General features: G+C 33.9%; 1 long non-coding RNA gene and 1 pseudogene across 3 annotated transcripts in view; one reads left to right on the forward strand and one right to left on the reverse strand.

The window, feature by feature from the left end:
- The window catches only part of LOC123778867 (nucleosome assembly protein 1-like 1), a 1345-nt pseudogene extending 1218 nt beyond the window's left edge, over nt 1-127 (reverse strand).
- LOC123778864 (uncharacterized) overlaps nt 1-21145 on the forward strand; it is a 441504-nt gene that overhangs the window by 220201 nt on the left and 200158 nt on the right. The window lies entirely within an intron of this gene.

Raw genomic sequence — 21145 nt, forward strand, 5'->3', positions numbered from 1 at the left:
TCAACATCATCCAAATCTTGATCAAATTCAGACTGTTCTTCATCCTCAATGTCTGCCGTATTGTAAGAACTCCAAGTGTTGGTTGCTAGCATGGGAAGCCAGGCTGCTGGAACTCTGCATGCAGTGACTCAGGATGGCGGCAGCAGCGATGGGAGGAGCAGGAGATGGAGTCATGAACAGATGGCTCTAAAAAAAGCCACAAACTAGAATTTAAATAAAAACCTGAAACAAACAAACAAGGGGAATGGCAGAGAGGAAAAAAAGGTCATATTGGAGTCAACATATGTAATATTCCTGTAGTGGGAGAGAGAATAAAGAGAGCAAGGCTATAAAAAAATCAATCTGGCTAGATGAAAATCAAGATAGTATAGTAAGAGGTGAGGCTGGGACGTAGGTAGGGGCCAGTGTATGCTTGGATGTGTGTAATCTGTGCATTTATCCAGGTAACTAGAGCATCAGTAAATGGTTTTGAGTGGAGAGAATGACATGGTTTGCATTTTCTAAAGATTACTCCATAGGCATTGTATAAAAGACAGGTTGGAAGTTGCAAAGTGAATGTAGGTAGAGGCTCTCGATTTAGATTATTCTAGCATCCTAGCATGGCCACAAGTTGTTATTATATCACAGGAATTTGGCATGGAGAGAAGAAGGTGGATTTACAAGATATTTAGGAAGAAAAGTGCATCAAAACATGAGGGAGAGGTGTCAAAAGTAATGTCTAATTTTCTACCTTGTGCAATTGAATAGGTGATAAGATTTACTTGAAATTAGAAACACTATAAAAGAGACAAATTTGAAACAAGATGTTTTTTCCACTTAATTTTTAGAACAGTTTTAGAAGCCTGGAAAAATTGAGCAGATAGTACAGAGAGTTCCCACATACTCCCTCTTGCTCACACACAGTTTTTTCTATTATTATATCTTCAGTGTGGTACATTTGTAACAGCTAACATATGAATACTGATACATTTTGAAGGAAAATTCATGGTTTACTTCAAGGTCCACTCTGTGTTTTTTGGTTCTATGGGTTTTGATGAATGCTTAATGTCATGTATTTGCCATTACACACTACATATGATAGTTCCATTACCCTATAAGTTGCCTGTGCTTCACCTGTTCGCCATCCCTCCCACTCTTACCTGAACCCCTGTCAATCATTGATCTTTTTACTGTCTCTAGAGTATTTCCTTTCCCAGAAAGTCATGTGGCTGAAATTACACAGTATATATCCTTTTCAGACTCACTTCTTTCATTTAGCAATATTTACTTAAAGTTCCTTTATGTCTTTTCATGGATTGATAGCTCATTTATTTTTAATCACAGAATAATATTACATTGCATGATTGTACTAGTTTATTTATCCACTTATCTACTGAAAGATATCGTGATTACTTCCATTTTGGGGTGATTATGAATTAAGCTCCTATAAACATTCATGTGCAGATTTTTGTGTGAATGCAGGTTTTGGGTAAATGCCTAGGAGTGTGAATACTGGATTGTACAGTAAGACTATGTTTAGCTTGGTAAGAAACTGCCAAACTGTTTTCCAGAGTGGCTGTACTATTTTGCTTTCCCACCAGCAATGAATGAGTGTTCCTGCTATTGCATATCTTTGTTAGCATTTGGTATTGTCATTTTGTTGTTGTTGTTGTTCAGGTTTGTGTAATCACAAATTGAAATATAACTCTATGAGTAATTGACTGGATTCCAATGTAAAAAATGGCTTATATTTTTCTCAGTAGCATATGCTATTTTAAAATAATTCACAAAGTTGAAAAAAGCATGTAAAAACCAGGATTGCTGAGGATAAATGGAAACCTAACTCTCAAATCAAGACATTTCCATTATATAAATAATTAACAATGAAAGTGACATATATCTTAACATATATTGCAAGCATTAGATATTTTAAAACCACTTTAAATATATTTGGAGCTCAGAACAAACATTTGTTAATTTTTTTTTTTTAAGGAAGTTTTAGCTGAAACTCCAAGAATTAGTGATAGACCGTTCCTGCTGTCCCCCTGGTGCTATGATCTGCATAGTGTTGCATTTCAAAGAAACTAGTTAGGTCTCATGCAAAATGACAGCGTTACCTGGATACCTCGCTTTGTTCCTCATGACCCAAGTGAGGAAGGATGAAATCTTCTCACTTAGATACGATTTTTACTTCAATAGCAGACAGAGCCCTCCTGCATCTGAATACATGCATAATGAGTTCAGCAAAGAGCAGTAACTACAAAACAGCTCTTAGATTACGTATAGTGCAAGAACTCTGAATGCTTAGAGGTAAAAGTTATCATAGGAAGCAATGTGAACAGCTATAGAGAGAGCATTTACAAAAGAGAAGATGAAATGTGAAGAAAAAAAAAATCTATATTCCAGAAGGGGAGACAAACTTGCCAAAAATAGATGACTGTATCGGAGGGAGACACAGGAAACTTCAGACCAATTTTCTGGTCCACAGGTATGTTTTATTTCCTATATAATGTTCAAAAATAATTTGACCCAACATTTATTTTGTCCCAGCTTATTGTAATATAATTGTTGTATAACATTTTGTATGGTTAAGGTATATGTTGTCAGGATTTGATACACTTATAAATTGTGAAATGATGACCATAGGAAGGTTAGTTAACAGTTCTATCACTTCCCGTAATTACCATTTCTTTTTTGTGGTGGGAACATGTAAGATTTACTCTCTAGCAATGTTCAAGTACATATCAAGTATTATTAACCATAATCCCCATGCTCTATGTTACATCCCCAGAACTTATTCATTTTATAATTGGAAGTTTGTATCTTTTGACCTACATCTCCTTATTTACTCCACTCGCCCAGCCCCAGCCCCAGCCCCTTCCAACCACTATTCTAATCCCTTTTCTATGAGTTTGGCTTTTTTAGATTCCACATGTAAGTGATATCATGCAGTATATGTCTTTCTCTGTCTGGGTTATTTCAGCATATGTTCAGCATAGCATAATGTCCTCAAGATCCATCCATATTTTGACAAATGGCAAGATTACCTTCTTTCTCACGGCTAAATAATATTCCATCATATAGTATAGATGTATGTGTCTTCATTACCCATTCATCTATAGACAGACTTTTAGGTTGTTTCCATATCTTGGCTATTATGAATAATGTTGTAATGTACATGGCAGTACAGATATCTCTTTGAGATTCTGATTTTGTTTCCTTTGGATATATACCCAAAAGTGGGATTGCTGGGTCATATAGTAGTTCTATCTTTAATTTCTTAAGGAACCTACATACTGTTTCACATAACTGCACCAATTTACATTCCTACCAGTAGTGCACAAGGGTTCTCTTTTGTCCACATCCTCGCCATCAATTATTATCTCTTGTAGTTTTGATACTAGCCATTCTAACAGGTTTGAGGTGGTATCTTACTGTGGTTTTAATTTGCGTTTCCCTGATAATTAGTGATGTTGAGTATCCTTTCATGGACTTGTTGGCCATTTGTATATCTTCTTTGGAGAAATTGTTCAGTTCCTCTGCCCATTTTAAAATTAGGTGGTTTGGGGGCGCCTGGGTGGTGCAGTCGTTAAGCGTCTGCCTTCGGCTCAGGGCCTGATCCCAGCGTTCTGGGATCCAGCCCCACATCAGGCTCCTCTGCTAAGAGCCTGCTTTTTCCTCTCCCACTCCCCCTGCTTGTGTTCCCTCTCTCATCGGCTGTCTCTCTATCAAATAAATAAATAAATAAATAAAATCTTAAAAAAAAATAAAATAAAATAAAATTAGGTTGTAAGACAGGAGTCCAATTTAATTCTTCTGCATGTGGTTATTTAGTTTTCTGTCAGCATTTATTGAAGAGGAGGCTTCTCTCCCCCACTGAGTATTCTTGGCTCCCTTGTCAAATATTAGTTGACCATGTATTTAAGGGTTTATTTCTGGGGTCTCAATTCTGTTCCATTGGTCTATTTGCCTATTTTTATACCATTTTAAACTGTTTTGATTACTATAGCGCTGTGGTGTAGTTTGAAATTAGGAAATCAGATGCTTCCAGATTTGTTCGTTCTTAGGATTGTTTTGGCCATTCAGGATCTTTTGTGGTTCCAATCAGATTTTATAATAGTTTCTTTCTATTCCTGTGAGAAATGCCATTTGAATTTTGATAGGGATTACATTGAACCAATAGATGGCTTTGGGTAGCATGGACATTTTCACAAAATTAATTATTCAAATCCATAAACACAGGATATCTTTTGCTTTGTGCCTTTAATTTCTTTCATCAAAGTCTTATAGTTTTCAGTGTACAGGTCTTTCACCTTCTTGTTTAAATTTATTCCTAAGTATTATATTGTTTTTGATGCTACTGTGAATTAGATTTTTTTAAATTTCTTTTTCAGATATTTTGTTGTTAGTGCATAGAAATGCAATTGATTTCTTTATGCAACTCTACTGAATTTGCTGATTAGTTCTAACAGGTTTTTGGAGGAGTCTTTAGAATTTTCTCTATATAAGACGGTGTTACCTACAGATGAAGACAAGTTTACTTCTTCTTCTGATGTAGATGCCTTTTCTTCTTTTTTCTTTCTCCTTCCTACCCATCCCTCCTCCTCCTCCTTCTCCTCTTGCTGCTTGTCCTGACTATGATCTCTACTACTGTATTGAATAGGCATGATGAAAATGGGTATCCTTGTCTTTTTCCTGATCTTAGAGGAAAAGCTTTCAAACTTTCATTACTGAGTTTGGTGTTAGCTGTGGGCTTGTCACATATAGCCTTTATTATGTTTTAGGTGCATTTCTTTTAACCCAACTTGTTGAGAAGTTTTATCATGGAAATATATTTTGTCATATAGATGCTTTTACTGCATTTTTTAGATGATCATGTGATTTTTATCTTCATAATGTGGTGTATCATATTTATTAATTTGCATATGTTAAACCATCCTTACATCCCAGAGATGAATCCCATTTGATCATAGTGTATGATACTTTTAATATGAAATTTAATTCATTTTGCTAGTATTTCATTGAAAAATTTCGCACCTATACTCAGTAGGAATGTTAGCCTCTAGTATTCTTTTTTTAGTTTCCTTATCTGGCTTTGCTATCAGTGTAATGTTGGTTTCATATAATAAGTATAGGAATGTTCCCTTCTCTTCAATTTTTTGGAAGAGTTAGAGAAGGATTTGTTAATTCTTCTTTAAATGTTTGATAGAATTCACCAGGGAAACCATTTGTCCTGGGCTATTCTTTGTTGGGAGATTTGTATTACTCATTCAATCTCCTTCCTTCTTATTGGTCCATTCAAATTTTCTATTTCTTTGTGATTCTGTCTTAGTAGATTGTAGGTTTCTAGGAATTTATCCATTTCCTATAGTTTGTTTAATTTGTTGGCATGTACTCTCTTATAATCCTTTGTATTTCTGGTACCAGTTTTAATGCCTCCTCTTTTATTTCTGATTTTATTTGAGTCTTCCCTTTTTTCTTTAGTTTAGCTAAAGGCTTGTCAATTTTTTCTTTTAAAAAAGCCAGCTCTTAGTTCATTGATCTGTTCTATTGCTTTCATGGTCTTTATTTTATTTTTTCCTGCACCCATCTTTGTTACTTCCTTCCTTCTGCTAAATTTGGGTTTACTAACGTCATCTTATTGTTTTCTGGTTATTTTATAGTTCCTTTTTTCTCTTTCTCTCTTTTGCTGCCTTTTTTTGTGAACTGATGATTTATCATAGTTGTATGCTTTGATTCCCTTCTCTTTATCTTTTATTATCTAATTATGGTTGCCCTTTGTAGTTACCATGAGGCTTACATAATCTTATAGATAAATAATCTTATAGATATAATGGTCTATTTTGTGCTGATAACTTAACTTTCATTGCATAGATAAAGTCTACCCTTTTACTCCCCCAGTTTAGTTTTTGGTGTCACAATTTACCTTTTTTATATTGTGTGTTCATTAACAAATTATTGTAACTAAATTTATTTTTAATACTTTTGTCCTTCACTCTTATGGTAGAGTTAAGTGATTAACACACCAACATATTACAGTATATTAGAGTATTCTGAATATGACCATGTGCTTACCTTTACCATTGTGTTGTATATTTTCATATGTTTTTGTGTTACTAATTAGCTTCCTTTCATTTCAGCTTGAAGAACTCTTTTCAGCATTTCTTGTAAGATAGGTCAAATGGTGATGAATATCTTCAGCTTCTGTTTGTCTGGGAAAGTCTTAATATCTCCTTCATTTCTGAGGGACAGTTTTGCCAGACAGAGTACTCTTGGTTGGCATTGTTTTGTTTTTTTCTGTCTAGCATTTTGAATATATCATGCCACTCTCCTACCTATAAGGTTGCTACTGCAAAATCCACTGATAGCCTTATGAAATTCCCCTGTAAGTTACAGGCTTCTTTTCTTTTGCTACTTTTAATATTCTCTCTTTTTCTTTGACTTTGGACAGTTTTACTATAATGTGTCTTGAAGAAGATCTCTCTAAGTTGTTTATTTTGTGACCTGTGGGCTCCATGAACTTGGATATCTAAATCTCTCCACAGATTTGGGATGTCCTCAGCCATTATTTTTTAAAATAAGCTTTATGCCCCTTTTCCCTCTTTTTTGGAACTCCAATAATTTAGATTGTTTATTTTTATGTTTTTATTGGCTTTCTTCACCATTTTTCATTCTTTTATCTTTCTAGTCCTCTTACTGGGTAATTTCAAAGCTCCTGTCTTCTATCTCACAGATTCTTTCTTCTGCTTCATTTAATCTATTATTGGTATTCTCCATTTCATTCAGTGTATCCTTTAGCTCCACAGTTTGTTTCTGGTTCTTTTTTATGATATATCTCCTTGTTATTCTTCTCATTTTATTTATGTATTGTTTTTCTGATTTTGTTGAATTGCCTTTATATGCTTTCCTGTTCTTGGAGCTTCCTTAAAACAGCTATTTTAAATTCGTTATCCTTAAATGTTACAAGGATAAATATATCCTATAGACTTATTCCAGTGTTACAAGGATAAGTAAATATATAATAAAAATAAAACTAATATTTTATTATATTAATAAAAAATAAATATAAATGTGTTAAACAAATGAACAAATATCTCCATCTATGTCTTTGGGATTGGATAGTGGAAGATTATTGAAATCCCTTAGTGGTGTCATGTTTTCTTGATTTTTCATGCTCCTTGAAGTTGCACACTATTGTCTGCATTTAAAGTAGCAATCACCTCCTCCAGTCTTTACTAACTGATGTCTGGAGAGAAACACCTGTTAGCCCTTTTAAGGAGTCTGAGGCTTTCTTAGATTGTCTAGGGACACATCTACTCCATGCTTCTTGCTCTCTCTTCTTTTGTGGCAGAATTCTTTAACTTGTATGCCTTGTCTTAATCCTGTAATGCACCAGACCGGGTGCTGAAAGCCTCTCTTTTGCTTTCCCAAGGGTGGAGCTGAAGCTCAAGTCTGTGGCGTATCTCTGGCCTGTAAATTTTACCTAGCTTTCTGCACATATTCACTAGATATCTGTCAAAGCTTGTTCTTGCCACCATCACTATTATGCACAGAGAACTGGCCATAGGATGGGAGTGTGGGCAGATGAGGTGGCTATGCTGGGGATGCCCTTGGGAAAATTAGAGGAATCTGTGGGTGAAGCATTCCTAGTGGCTCATTTTTGGATTTCTTTGCGGAATCTGTGACACAGTAGGATCCACATCCCTTCTTTGCCTACCAAGAGTCCTATACGCCTTTCTCCCAACCTCTTCCTACCCTCCACTCATGCAGCTCATAACTCAGTACTATGGATAGGGTGATAAAGAAATGGGCCTCTTTGGCAGCATTCCACAAAGCTGAGGAAACTAGGCACTCACTCACATGCTCTCACTTTCCCCCATGGGAGAAATTAGGAACTGAGAAGATCTCTCTTGGCACTGAACTGTACTACCTTGAAGGTGGGGTAAGACAGGCAAAGCCAAACTGTTCCTCTCAGCCTGCCCCAAGCATCCAAACTCATGTGTTTTTTTTTTTTTGCTCCAGCAGTGTGCTGGAACTACTCTACTAGAAACCTGAGCTTCCACAAAGGCTCTCTTGTCTATGGTTGATTGTCAAAGATAGTATTCTTCAGCAGATTCACAACTGCAGCCAAGAGTGGATTTGAAAATGAATCAGGACGGCTGAACTGAGAAGCAGACCTTGTTTTCTTAGGCTAAACAAAACTTACCCTATATGAAAAGGCTCAAGTTATCAACGCTAAACTGAAGTTGGTATGTTGTACTTTCAATTAATTATAATGTTTAACTTAACTCCAAAGAAAATTCAGTTACTAGTTTATATAAAGTGTGTGATTAAATTGTTCCCAAGCAACTATCTTTTTGTTATGTGACTCAGCTAAGAAACAATCTGGAGACTGTCAGATAAAAATGGCAAATGAAAGCCATTTCAACCCCTCTCCCTCCTGAAAACTACAAAAAGAATGATCCACATAGATTACTCAATTTTTGATATAACTAGAAAACATCTATACTTCCAATACTCAATATAAGAAATAAAATTCAGAGCAAATATTGAGAAGGCATGAAAGCAACATGCCCTAGCAGACAATCAAGCTGCATTTAAGGTTCTCACAAGTTGGTGACACATGTAGAAGGCCCAGAATGTGACTCATGGTTTGAAACTAAAGCAGCACAGAGTGCAGGCAGGACAGAGTAAGGAGAAACATAAATGACACCTTTGCAGAAAGCTCTGTACCTACTGATTTCATTAAACAAAGATAAATAGGTGATAAATCACCTCATAGAAGACAATGAAAGACAAAGGTCTCCCTTGTAACCCAGCAGCTTCTTTGTCATCATGAGTAAAGATATATAATCAGGGCGATATATGCGGCATAAAATTTAAGAAGTGGTTTATGAACTGAATCCAGTGTGCCTACTTCCAAAGTACATCACCCCAAGCTTTACCCCAGACAGTCTCCTGCAAAGAAATGGCTCAAGTGGTAAGACAGTTATTTTCTTTCTTTCTTTCTCTTTCTTTCTTTCTTTCTTTCTTTCTTTCTTTCTTTCTTTCTTTCTTTCTTTCAGATTTTATTTATTTATTTGGGAGAGAGAGAAAGAGTGAGAGAGCACAAGCAGGGGGAGCAGCAGAGGGAGAGGGAGAAGCAGACTCCCTGCTGAGCAAGGACCCCCCCCCCCCCATGTGGGGCTCGATCCCAGGACCCTGGGGTTATGACTGAGCCGAAGGCAGACACTTAACCGACTGAGCCACCCAGTGCCCCAAGTCAGTTATTTTCAAATATGGGAATGAAATAAGTATTTATAACATGTATGGCTTCTTGAAAAACCACCTAGTGATGGAATTGTACTGACAAACAGATGAATGAAGAAGTTGTCGTAAAGGACTGGTGGTGAATGTGGAATCTATTGAAATGTATGACTAAGGGAAATTAACTAGAAAATGATGATTGAGCAGAGTATCTATAACTCTTGATATTGCAGAACTTAAAATATAAGTAACAAAAATTGAAATGTAGAGTATGAGGATAAGAGCTTGTAAGAAGTTTACGAATGATTTTTTTTCTTATCTCAGAGTGGAATATATGTGGACGATAAATTTTGTTTAAATCTAAAAAAATTAAGTTGCAAGCTAATTAAGTAAAGTGGTATTGGAAGAACCCATAAGGACTAAAAATAGATTATAGAAACAACTAATTATTTCTGAAAGAAAGCACAAACACACAAAATGACATAAAGATACCATAAACCATACAGTGAAAGAAACATTAAAAAAATACTTAAAATACAACTATAACACAAAAATATAGCAGTAAGTGAGACTGTCAGTCAAATAAATGTTAATAAACTGACCCTGTCAAATAAAGCATATTGATTAGATCTAAACAAACATTTTAAAAATGCATAATTAAGCTAAATGTGACTCAGGTTGAAAATAAGTAGGCAAGAAAAAATGTATAGGTGAAAAATATTAAAAAGATCAGGTGCAAATAAATAGTTTTCGTGAATCACATGATTAATATTAAGCAAATTTTAATTGAAGACTTAAAGCATTAAGGATTCAAGAGGGACATTTTATAAATAAATTATCACATTAAATAATAAAATTAAACTGAATATTTTTTGAAAAATTAATGTACCATAAATATTATCATGGAAAATGGCACTAAATAAAGAATAAATAATTGGAACATATCTTTGGGCAAAGTTAGGTACAACAGCAAAAAAATATAGATAATATTAAGGACCGCAAAAATTTAATTGATCCTGAGAATCTAATAGACACATAAAATACATTTCCTTGAAAATAAAGAACGTCTTTCTATTTTATGCACCAAAAGAATATTTGCTAAAAATTTAACACAAATAAAATTTAAATTCCATGGTGTAGAAAAAGTATGGACAAACTCTGATTATAGTGCAATAAACATAGGTATTAATAATAAGTACATAAACAAAATCCCATACCTCCTGAAAATTAAACAACACAGTAACTCTCCTCCATTTGTCTAATGTAACAGACAAAAAAGAAAATTAAATTTGTGACATATCCAAAAAACAACATAAATAACAACATTATGTATCAAATACTTAAATGCTCAGTTAGTTCAGTGCTCAGAGGAAAATTGATATTGTCAATATTTTTCAAATCTATTCAAAAATTACATAAACATTTTACTTAAAAATATTTTACAAAAAAATGTGAACTCCATAGAAATAGAGTTTTGTCTATTTGTTCAATGCTTTATTTCCAGCTTCCAAAAAAGGGCCTAGTGCATAGCTCTCACCAGGATGTGGCAATGAGTGAATGAGTGAATGAATGAGTGAATGAATAAACTATAAAATTTGAAATAAAATAAACTCAAGGAAAAAGTAAAAAGTTGAGATAAGAATAGAAAACACTAAATCAGTAGACATTCAAACAGAATTGAAATATATTTCAAGGATCAGTTCTTAACATTAAGGACACAAAGTGATTATTAGTCAAATATCAAGAATAAAAAGGAGAAAACATGAAGGCGCAGCACTAGATGTGAGATGGAGAAGTAACCACAGATAGAAACAAAATAATAAAATTAGTGTAGAATTGTATTTGTCATTTATTCCATGGTTTAAATATATCAGATAAAGTATGATATATTAGTTCAGTGGAATATTATTCAGATATAAAAATGAACAAATCACTGATATACACAATAAAACTTTAAAATTATGAAGAAGATAACACAATTTTAAAAATATCAACATATGGGGTGCCTGAGTGGCTCCGATGGTTAAGTGTCTGCCTTCTGCTCAGGTCATGATCTCAGGGTCCTGGGATCAAGCCCCACATCAGGGCCCCAGCTCAGCGGGGAGCCTGCTTCTCCCTCTCTCTTTGCCTCTCCCTCTGCTTGTGATTTCTTTGTCTCTTTCTCCCAAATGAATAAATACAATCTTTTAAAAATATATCAAGATACTATAACAGGCAACACACAAAAGAAGCTATCCAAATTCCCAGCAAGCCTATTAGTAGGTGTTCAGCACTATTATTTAACAGGGAAATGTAAATTAAAAATAGATTTTGATACAACTGCATACCATAAGAATCAATACCATCAAAATAAAAACAAGTTTTCTAAGAGGTGGAAAGGATATAGAGTGACAAGAATTATTGGGCGTGCAAATAGTTACACCCCAGAATACTATATGCAATATTTACTAAAACTAAACAAGTATCTAGTCTATAACCCAGTAATTGAACTCCGAGGAAATGAGTCTTTATGTCCACCAAAAGATATATACAAGAATAGTCACAGCAGCCTTTTTCATAATATCCAAAAATCTGAAAACAATTCAAGTGCCTATCTACAGTAAAAAAAGATAAATAGTATTTATATTTAAAAAATACAACAAAAAAGAACAAACTACTGATACATGTAAAAATAAAGAAGGAAGATACAAAACAGTCATGTTGTATTGTATTCTTTTCAAAAGCTCAAGAAGAGGTAAACCAAGTCTGAATAATTAGACTCTGGCAGATGGGTTGACTGGAAAAAAAGCACGAGCAAACGTCTGGGGTGTTGGATATTGTCTATCTGTTTCCAGCTGGTTTTATAAACATGTTTATATATGTGAAAATTCATTAATCTGTAAACTTAAGATTTGGGGGCAGGAATTTATTATTTTAATTATTAATAGCTCTACTAGGGTATAGCTCACATACAATAAACGTCATATATTTAGAGATTATAATTTGATAAGTTTTTGACATATATATACACCCTTGGAATCATGACCACAACCAACATAATGAACGTATTTAATCATCACCAAAACTTTTCTCATGTGCCTTTGTACTTCTTCCTAACGGCCCTTTCTCCTGTATATCTCCGGGCAACCAGCAGTCTACTTTCTGTCAGTGTAGATTAGTTCCCATTTTCTGGTATTTTATAAAATGCGATTATACAGTGCACACCCTTTCTAGCTTGGCTTCTTTCACCCAGCATCATTATTTTGAGATTCATTCATATTATTGCACATACCAATAGTTCCTTTTTTTTTATTGCTAAGTAGTATTCCATTATGAATTTACCACGGTTTAGTCATCATTAATCTGTTGATGCATTTTCAGTTTCGGGCTATGGCAAATAAATCTGGAATGAAGATTCCTGTACAAGTCTTTATATGGATATATGTTTTCATTTATCTTAGAGAAATACTTAGAAGTGCAGTGAATGGTCATATAGCAGGTGTATGTTTAACTTTTTAAGGTATTACCAAACTGTTAATGCATGGGTTGTACCATTTTACATACCTATCAGCAATGTGTGAGATTGTCAGTTTTTCCAAAGCCTTGTCCACGCATAGAACAATAAAACTTCTTATTGTAGCCATTCTAATAGGTACGTAGTGGTATCACTGTGGTTTTAGTTTTCATTTCCCTAATAACTAATGACACTGGCATCTTTTCATGTGCTTATTTACTATTGCTATATCTCCTTTGGTAAAACATCTGTTCAGATCTTTTGTCCACTTTTAAAAATTACATTGTTTTCTTATGGTTGAGTTTTGAGAATTCTTATATATTCTGGATACAAGTATTTTTAATCAGATATCTACTTTGCAAGTATTTTCTCTCAGTTGTGAATTGTCTTTTTATTCTTCTCATGGTATCTTTTGAAAACAGATGCTTTCAATTTTAAAAAAGTCTGAATGTGGATTGTGATGCTCTCATATCTTAGAAACCTTGGCCTAACTTTTGCCTAACCCAAGGTCACAAAGGTTGTCTCCTAGAAGTTTTATGTTTTACATTTTTAGGTCTGTGATCTATTTTGTGTTTAATTTTCTATGTGGTAGTAAATATGGATCTAGATTAATTTTTTTGCATATGGGTTTCTGGTTGTTACAATACCTTCTGCTGAAAAATATAAACTTTAGATTTTTGAACTTTTCTTCATGTAGGTTATACCTCAAACTAAAAGTAAAAGCAAGTCAATAGACCCATGAATGTAATGAAAGAAAAGTCATTTGTAATTGCAAGCAGTAAACACTAGAAAATATGCAGAAATAAAAAATCATACATATGTGGAAGAATTTTAAAGTTGTGTCAAAAGATATGAGAAGACTGTAAAGAGTTGAATGTCGTGAACATTCAATTCCCTGTAATCAAAATTTAAGTACAATATGGTTCTTATAAAAATGCCACTGTATCATTTCTGTGTAGCAGTTCAGTCTACCTCTGGTTCAGCCCTAGCATTTTAGGTTTTTCAGCTAACACCCTTGTATTTTCTCTATGCTGCATGCCCAGAATCAGCAAATGTCCCAGAAAAAGAGTGGCTGAGGAGTTACCTCCACTCATGAGCTTCTTCCCTCTCTGGAGCATGCCATTATTCCTCATTGTCTCAGCAGCTATCGATTATCCTAAAAGGATGATTCCTGTATTTTACTTGGCTTTTCTAATTGTTCCAGAGGCAGCTTTGATCTGCCATGACCCTTGCTGGTCAAAACAGAAACAGAGGTTCTGGCATAACTGCCTTAAAACAAACAAACAAAACCCAACTTATTGATTGAAAGAGATACTGATGCTTTCTGCAAAACAAAACAAAAACAAACAAAAGCCATAACAACCACCAAAATCCCTAAATTCTTAAATATATTAAATTTGTATGTAAAATGTACATGCCATTTTTTTTAGCACTCTTAAGGGTTCAGGAATATTAGGACTCGTATATACAACTGACACATTTTGGAGGGCAACTCTGCGTAAGATCACAGAATTCAACAAATGTGCAAGTCCTTTCCTCATTAACTCTATTACTCAGAATTTACCCTGAAGAAACACTCACAGGTGTATCCATAGGTACAAGATACTTACTGCAATATTTTTTATAGGGGAAAGAAAGAAAGAGTGAGAGAAAAAAAAAAAGTGGAATCTAGCTGCCCATAAGGGAATAATTGGTTAAAAAATTCACTGTTACTTCCACAGAATGGAGGAATATGTTGATCTGAATGTTCTGATATAAAAGAGCTTCAAAATCCATCATTAAATATGTAACAGGATATATGTAATTTTTTTTTTTTTTTTTTTTTTTTTTTTGCAAATACCAGAATGAGCCAGTTAAGAGTCATTACTTCTGGGGAATAAGAGTGAAGATCTAGAGTAGGATGAATAGTTTATTTTTATCACATACCTTTGAAATATTTGAATGTTTATTTACCATGTCACTGTATTTGTTTATAAAGATTATTATTAAAAGATAAACTGATGTTTTTAAAGGCAGAAAGATCTCTGATATATCATTAAACTAGATAATTAGAAAAAAAAAGGAAGAACATTAAGGTAATTTTTGATTAAAAATTATTTAATACTGGTGGTTCCTGTCCATCATCATGTGATTATTGAATTATGTTCCAACCAACTGCTTGTTCTTAACTCGATGTGCCTTTATTAGCACCTAACTACTAAACGAAGAAAAAAGAAGTTTGTAAAAATGACCTAGTAAAGGAGTAACTATAGAAATGTACCTACCAACATCCCTGGGAATTTTTGAGCAATTTCTGAGGCAGCTAGTGGGAGATCAGAACTCTCTCTGACAAGAACTGGAAATGACAGATAAAAAGCAAAAATCACTTGCTCAAAGGTTGTAGAAAGCTACTGAAGCAACTCATCCGCTTTAGTCTATAATCTTATCCTACAAATTTTCAGTACATTTTTAGTCACAAAATATATGCAGATAAGGTTAGACATGTCACTATAGTTTTCAAATTATTTTTGAATATAGCCTATCTTATCAATGCCAAAATTCGAATTGTATATACTTTGAAACAAAAATTACACATTAGAGTGTTTTCTGCTGTGCACATAGCTCTGATTTTTTTTTCCCCTCAGAATCCTAAATCCTTTCCTTGGGTCTTTGGGCAGCATAAACACAGTAACAACATTAAAACCTGATTGGATACATTCATTGCAAGCTTCCATGCTCATGGGCTGTCAACTTAAATTCAAAAGAGTGCTATTTGGTGTCAGAATAAAGAATATCATGCAAAAGGAACACTGAGGAAATAAGTGGAGGGATGGGTCAACTGGTGAGACTAGGAATAGAAAAGACCCAAAATTTGATTAGAAGTAGACACTAATAGGCTGCCATGAGTAATGGGGGGAGAAACAGGATATTACTTGAAAATTACCCTTAATATCAAATCTATATAAAGCACATTAGCGAACAAGTAAGTATTAAACATATCCAGATTTATATTCAATGTCTTTGCAGTAATTACATAGACTTCTATAACTTTGCCTTTCTTTTTTTCCCATTTGAGTGTAAAAAGCACATAAATATTAAATACTAAGCTCAAATCCCATTATCTATCAAGCAACTCAACAATTATCAATATAATGGCAATTTTGTTTTATTTCTGTCTCTTAACACCTTGTTGCTAGATATTTATTTATTTTGTTGAGGTATAATTTGCATGACATAAAATGTACTCATTTTAAGGTATTACTTTTGGTGAATGTATAGAGTTGTGCTACCATTTGACAATGCAGTTTTAAAATATTTTCATTGTCCCCCTCAATTCCTTTGTACCTGTTTATAGTCAATCCCCAGACCTAAGAAAACTCTGATCTGCTCTCTCTACAGATTTACCTTTTCTGGACATTTTGTAGAAATAGGATCATAAAATATGTAGCCCTTTGCTTATCCCAATTAATTTTAACCTAATAGCTTTTAGCCTAACTCTTTTAGTGCATTACTTAAAACAGTGGCACAATACAACATGACCTTGGCCCTAACCAAGTTATATGGCAGGGCAATGAAGCAAAATATCTCACCAAACTAACACTTTTCTATAGAATAGAGTTTAAATGCAAGAAAAGAAAAATAACATGGCAGAGAAAATGTAATTCATAACAGAGCAAAACAAAGCTCAGAGTAGGTGTTCCCAGAATGATGATAGACAGTAAGGATGGGAACAGAAAAGTGGCCAGAATGTTCTCAAGCTTTTCCTCTCCCTACAAGACTTGACCTGATGTTGTCTGGTGTAGATCAAAAGACTAACTCTGAATCAGTTGGATGAAGTTTAAAGGCAGAGGATAAAACGTAAACATGTGGCAAGAACCAGGCCAACATTTACACTCTTTCTGGATGAAAGAGGGACAATCCTATTACGAGAGCAGTCATGACTAGTCCAGGACATTATTAATTCAGTAGCATTAGGATTGTTAGTATTCCAATCCTCTGCTTTTTCATTGGTTTTAGAATAGACACTATCCTCTAATGAAAAACAGAGTCTGGATAGAATGAGAGTAAGAATAAACACTGTCGATTAGGATTTGAAAAACAGAATGAAGGCGGGGAAGAATAAAAGAGATTATTGAAGGCAGTACTTAAAGATATTTTTTATGTGTTTCTACTGGTATCATAAAGCATGGGTGGATGGACTATAAAGTATAGCAAGATTTAGGTAGTATGTTATCACAGCATATATCTGGATATTGAATTTTTGTAGTATATTTTTATGGTTTAAAATACTTATAATGAACAAAATCACATCATTTTAATATCTTTTGAGAAGTAGATCGGGGTCATTGCATATAAAGATGTTTCCAACTTCTTCCTATATGTAGATTACAGAAAGATCTGAAACTTCAAGTTACCTCTGAATCCATGACGGTCACTAATACCCAGTAGCAGCTACAGATCTAAATAGAAGCTGGGCCACCTTAATATTTTCTTTCTAGCGAGTCTTACCGCCTACTGGATCTTGACAGCATGCCATAGAAAATGAAGAGGCAAATAGGTTGGGCTCTAGGGGTTCATCTGGACAACATTGAGAGAGAAATGTCACCAATTTTATGTATTTCTCTTACTGTTTAAGACATGTACTCCTGGGGAATTTAAGAAATACTGCATTTATAGTGTTTTTTTTTCCTGCCAGTGACACTTTCTTGACTATCTTTTTAAATGAACAGGCTATCGGTATGACTCATGACAGATGATACTGAAGGATGCCAAAATATCTAGTACATTCATCTAAAAATATAGTCATATTGATTACCTACATCCACATAGATAACATTTCCTGATGATTAACTGAACTGGTTTTATCAATATAACCTAAAATATGAATGAGAGGGAAAAAAGGAAAAGAAAGTGAGATTAATTAAGGTTATTATGATTGTCGTATCATCAAATACATCCGTTTTGATACATGCATTAGGTTTATCCAAAGTCATTTTACACCCCACCTTCTCTATAGCAACATTTGAATCTCTAAAGGCTGCTCATTAAATAACTGAAAGAAATTCATGCATAATTATTATGGATTCAGAAGTAAAAATAGATTAATCAAACACATACAGAGTAAATACGGGAGCCACAGATGCAATATTATTGTATTAAAAGAGAGCAATGTTTTCTTTATTTATGGAAGTTTATGGAAACAGTTAAAGCACTCTTGCTAAGCTTTCCTATACAAGCTTCCAAGATGGGAATATTTTCAATCCTTCAAAAAATCCTGATTAATTTATGCTCTGGAATTTTTCAAGTCTATTTATAGCATTTGACTTTCATGTAATCACTAGAGTATACCAACAAATGCTAAATAGCCACTTCAGAAGTATTCAGGCTTGCCATGTTTAGCAGATAGTAGTTGGGAGTTATAGTTTAAACTCTGAATTAATCTTTATCTAAATCATACAATGCAAAATGATAATTTAGATAAACCTCTACTAAATACTTTAAATATATTAATTCATCTGAGCCTTATAAGAAACCTAAGAATTAGATAAGGCAAGGAGTAGTATTTTTTACTCATAGATATACAGAATGTGGTAAGGTATGTCAAATAATTTATCTCAAATAATTTATCTTTTATCATTCAGCGTAGTAGAAACTGAAAATATCATTCTTTTCCAGACAATGTCTCTCTAGTGTTCTCTTATGCTATATTGCCTCCATACAGACTTAGAAACTATGATTCAAAATTTTTAATAATGTTTAGATAGATGATAGATAGATAGATAGATGATAGATAGATGTCTCCTGATATTTATATGTCAACTTAACATTTCTGCTTTGTCATTAATTAATTCATAAATAATTATTGAGTAACTATAGAACATGAATTAGGTACCACGAACTATGGAAAGTAATAGGGATAAAGAGATGAACAAAATATAATTTCCTTTTCACCACTATTTATGGGTGTAATCAGACATGTAAAAGTAGATTTTAATAGGTGAATTGACAATTATGACTGCAGATTGTAAAGTGTTTTGTACACTATGTTCAAAATTTAAAATTCTATCCTTCACACAGCTAGGAGCCACCAGAACTCTAGTTAAGCTTGGCGCCTAGCAAATCAGGACTCTTATTTCAGAATACAAAGCTGCCAGCATTGTAGGGAATAGCTCGAAGAAAGAGGAGACTGGTGATAAGAAGAGGCCACTGAGGAAAGAAATCACTTGCTGTTGAACAGCATGGTAGCAGTGGTGGGTGGAGAGGAGAACTGGACTGGGAAATATTCCTAGGTATAATTTTAGAAGTAGACTCTGCAGGATTTGGTGACTTGTTTGATGTGCATGTGTGGAGGGAGGTTGCCTTAGAGATGGTCTACCTTTTAGCAAGCCTGCTGATTTAATTTCTCTGCTACTTTGCATATTTTCTTGGGCAGAGTAGCTTATTTTGTTCAATGCTTTCTTGCTCTTCATCATCACATGTCTATTTAAGATTACCCAATTCCAAAGGACCCATCTGAGCTAATTTTATACATTTCTTTAATATTAAGAAAAACAGAAACTGGTGTTAAAAGTGAAAAGAATCATTATTTTTCTATCTAATTTGATTTGGGCATCTTTTGGAGATCATTTTTGGTCACCTATTTTTCTAATCTGCTGCTCTACTTCATAAGTTTTTACTACTATGGAACAGGTCACAAAGACTTCCTGCTTCCTAGATTTAATCTCTAAAAAATTCTTCATGTCAACATAAAATAAAACCTTAAGTCTGTAATAGATACTCATTTTCACTATTGGCAATAATCTTTCCACCAGGATAATGACAAAAAAGCAAATTATCAAGGTGTCATGACCTCGATTTGGTTAACATAGTGAAGTATTTTGTCCTCAACAAAGATAGGGCATGTATTACTGATTATCAGATGTTCTGATGAAATCATGGAACAATCATGGTTCTTAAAAACTCTAGAAAAGAAAATGTCAGAAAACTATAAGAATTTTTGCTCATTTCTTTCAGGCATTTTAGAAACCAAGTCCAACTGAGGCTTAATTATTGCTAGACTAGAAAAATTGTGAGGAGAAAAAAAAATCATTATTTTAACAATGTATGTTTTTTTCCCTTTGTTTTCTAAGTATTCATATAGAGAAGCTGAGAAGTTGTATTCAATGCAAAAGTTGAGTTCACACTAATAGATTACACAACTTTCTTTCCATCTACCATCAGTAAAAAGGCATTGGCGTCCTATGTGTGCCTTTCATTATGAGACACTAATAACTATCTTTGAAAGTGCCTGAATTTTACAAAATCAGCCAGTATGGAAGCATCGCTTCCCAGTTCTGTAGATTTAATGAATGTAGGATGCAGTAAGAACTAAAGAATGGAAGATGCAAATCTCATGACAAAAATTAGACTTGTCTTTCACAGCTACACATGAAATAAATGGAAGTGGGATGCAAGTGGCAGAGCAAATTCCAATTCTCAACCTGAAACAGCAAAATGAAACACCATGAAAGGACCTCTTTGAAATACATTTGAAGGACAGGTATTAGGCAAATGAAAGAAAACTGGGCAGTTTTGGTCTCAACAGACAGATGGGATTATGGATACTTTTGCATAAACTATCGTTTCTTCACTCCAATTGATTATGTGCCTAGCCACAAAATCATGACATTTCAAACATATTGTTGATCATATGTAGTTATTTTATCCTCCAATGCAGATACATCTGACTGTTTTCTTGGCTTGGTTATTCAAGTTATGAAGAGATGAGTGGGAGAACAATGGTACTGTTCAACCATTCCAGATTTTTCTAAAAATATCTAGGGATAATGTATAGGAATGTTAACAAAGTCTGTTCCTGAAAAAGGATGTTAAAGATATTATGGTGTAAAAGAAATACGTAGAAACAAATAGTATTTTAAGCAGCATATAAATAATTTTATTTAGCACACGTTGGAGTAGTAGGGGGACCCGTTTTTGGGACGTACCACTAAAAGCGGTCCTAAGAGGGAAGTATATAGCAATACAGGCCTTTCTCAAGAAGCAAGAAAAGTCTCAAATATACAACCTAAACTTACACCTAAATGAGCTTGAAAAAGAACAGCAAATAAAGCCTAAATCCAGCAAGAGAAGGGAAATAATAAAGATTAGATCAAAATCAATGATGGAGAAATTAAAAAAAAAACAACAATAGAAGAGGTCAAAGAAACTAGGAGCTGATTCTTTGAAAGAATTAACAATATTGATAAACCCCTAGCCAGACTTATCAAAAAGAAAAGAGAAAGGACCAAAATAAATAAAATCGTGAATGAAAGAGGAAAGATCACAACCAACACCACAGACATACAAACTATTATAAGAGAATATTATGAGCAACTATATGCCAACAAAATAGGCAATTTGGAAGAAGTAGATAAATTCCTAGAAACATATAAACTATCAAAACTGAAC

Source organism: Ursus americanus, chromosome 25 (genome assembly GCF_024610735.1).
Source record: "Ursus americanus isolate L20-20 chromosome 25, mUrsAme1.1.p, whole genome shotgun sequence".
NCBI lineage: Eukaryota > Metazoa > Chordata > Mammalia > Carnivora > Ursidae > Ursus > Ursus americanus.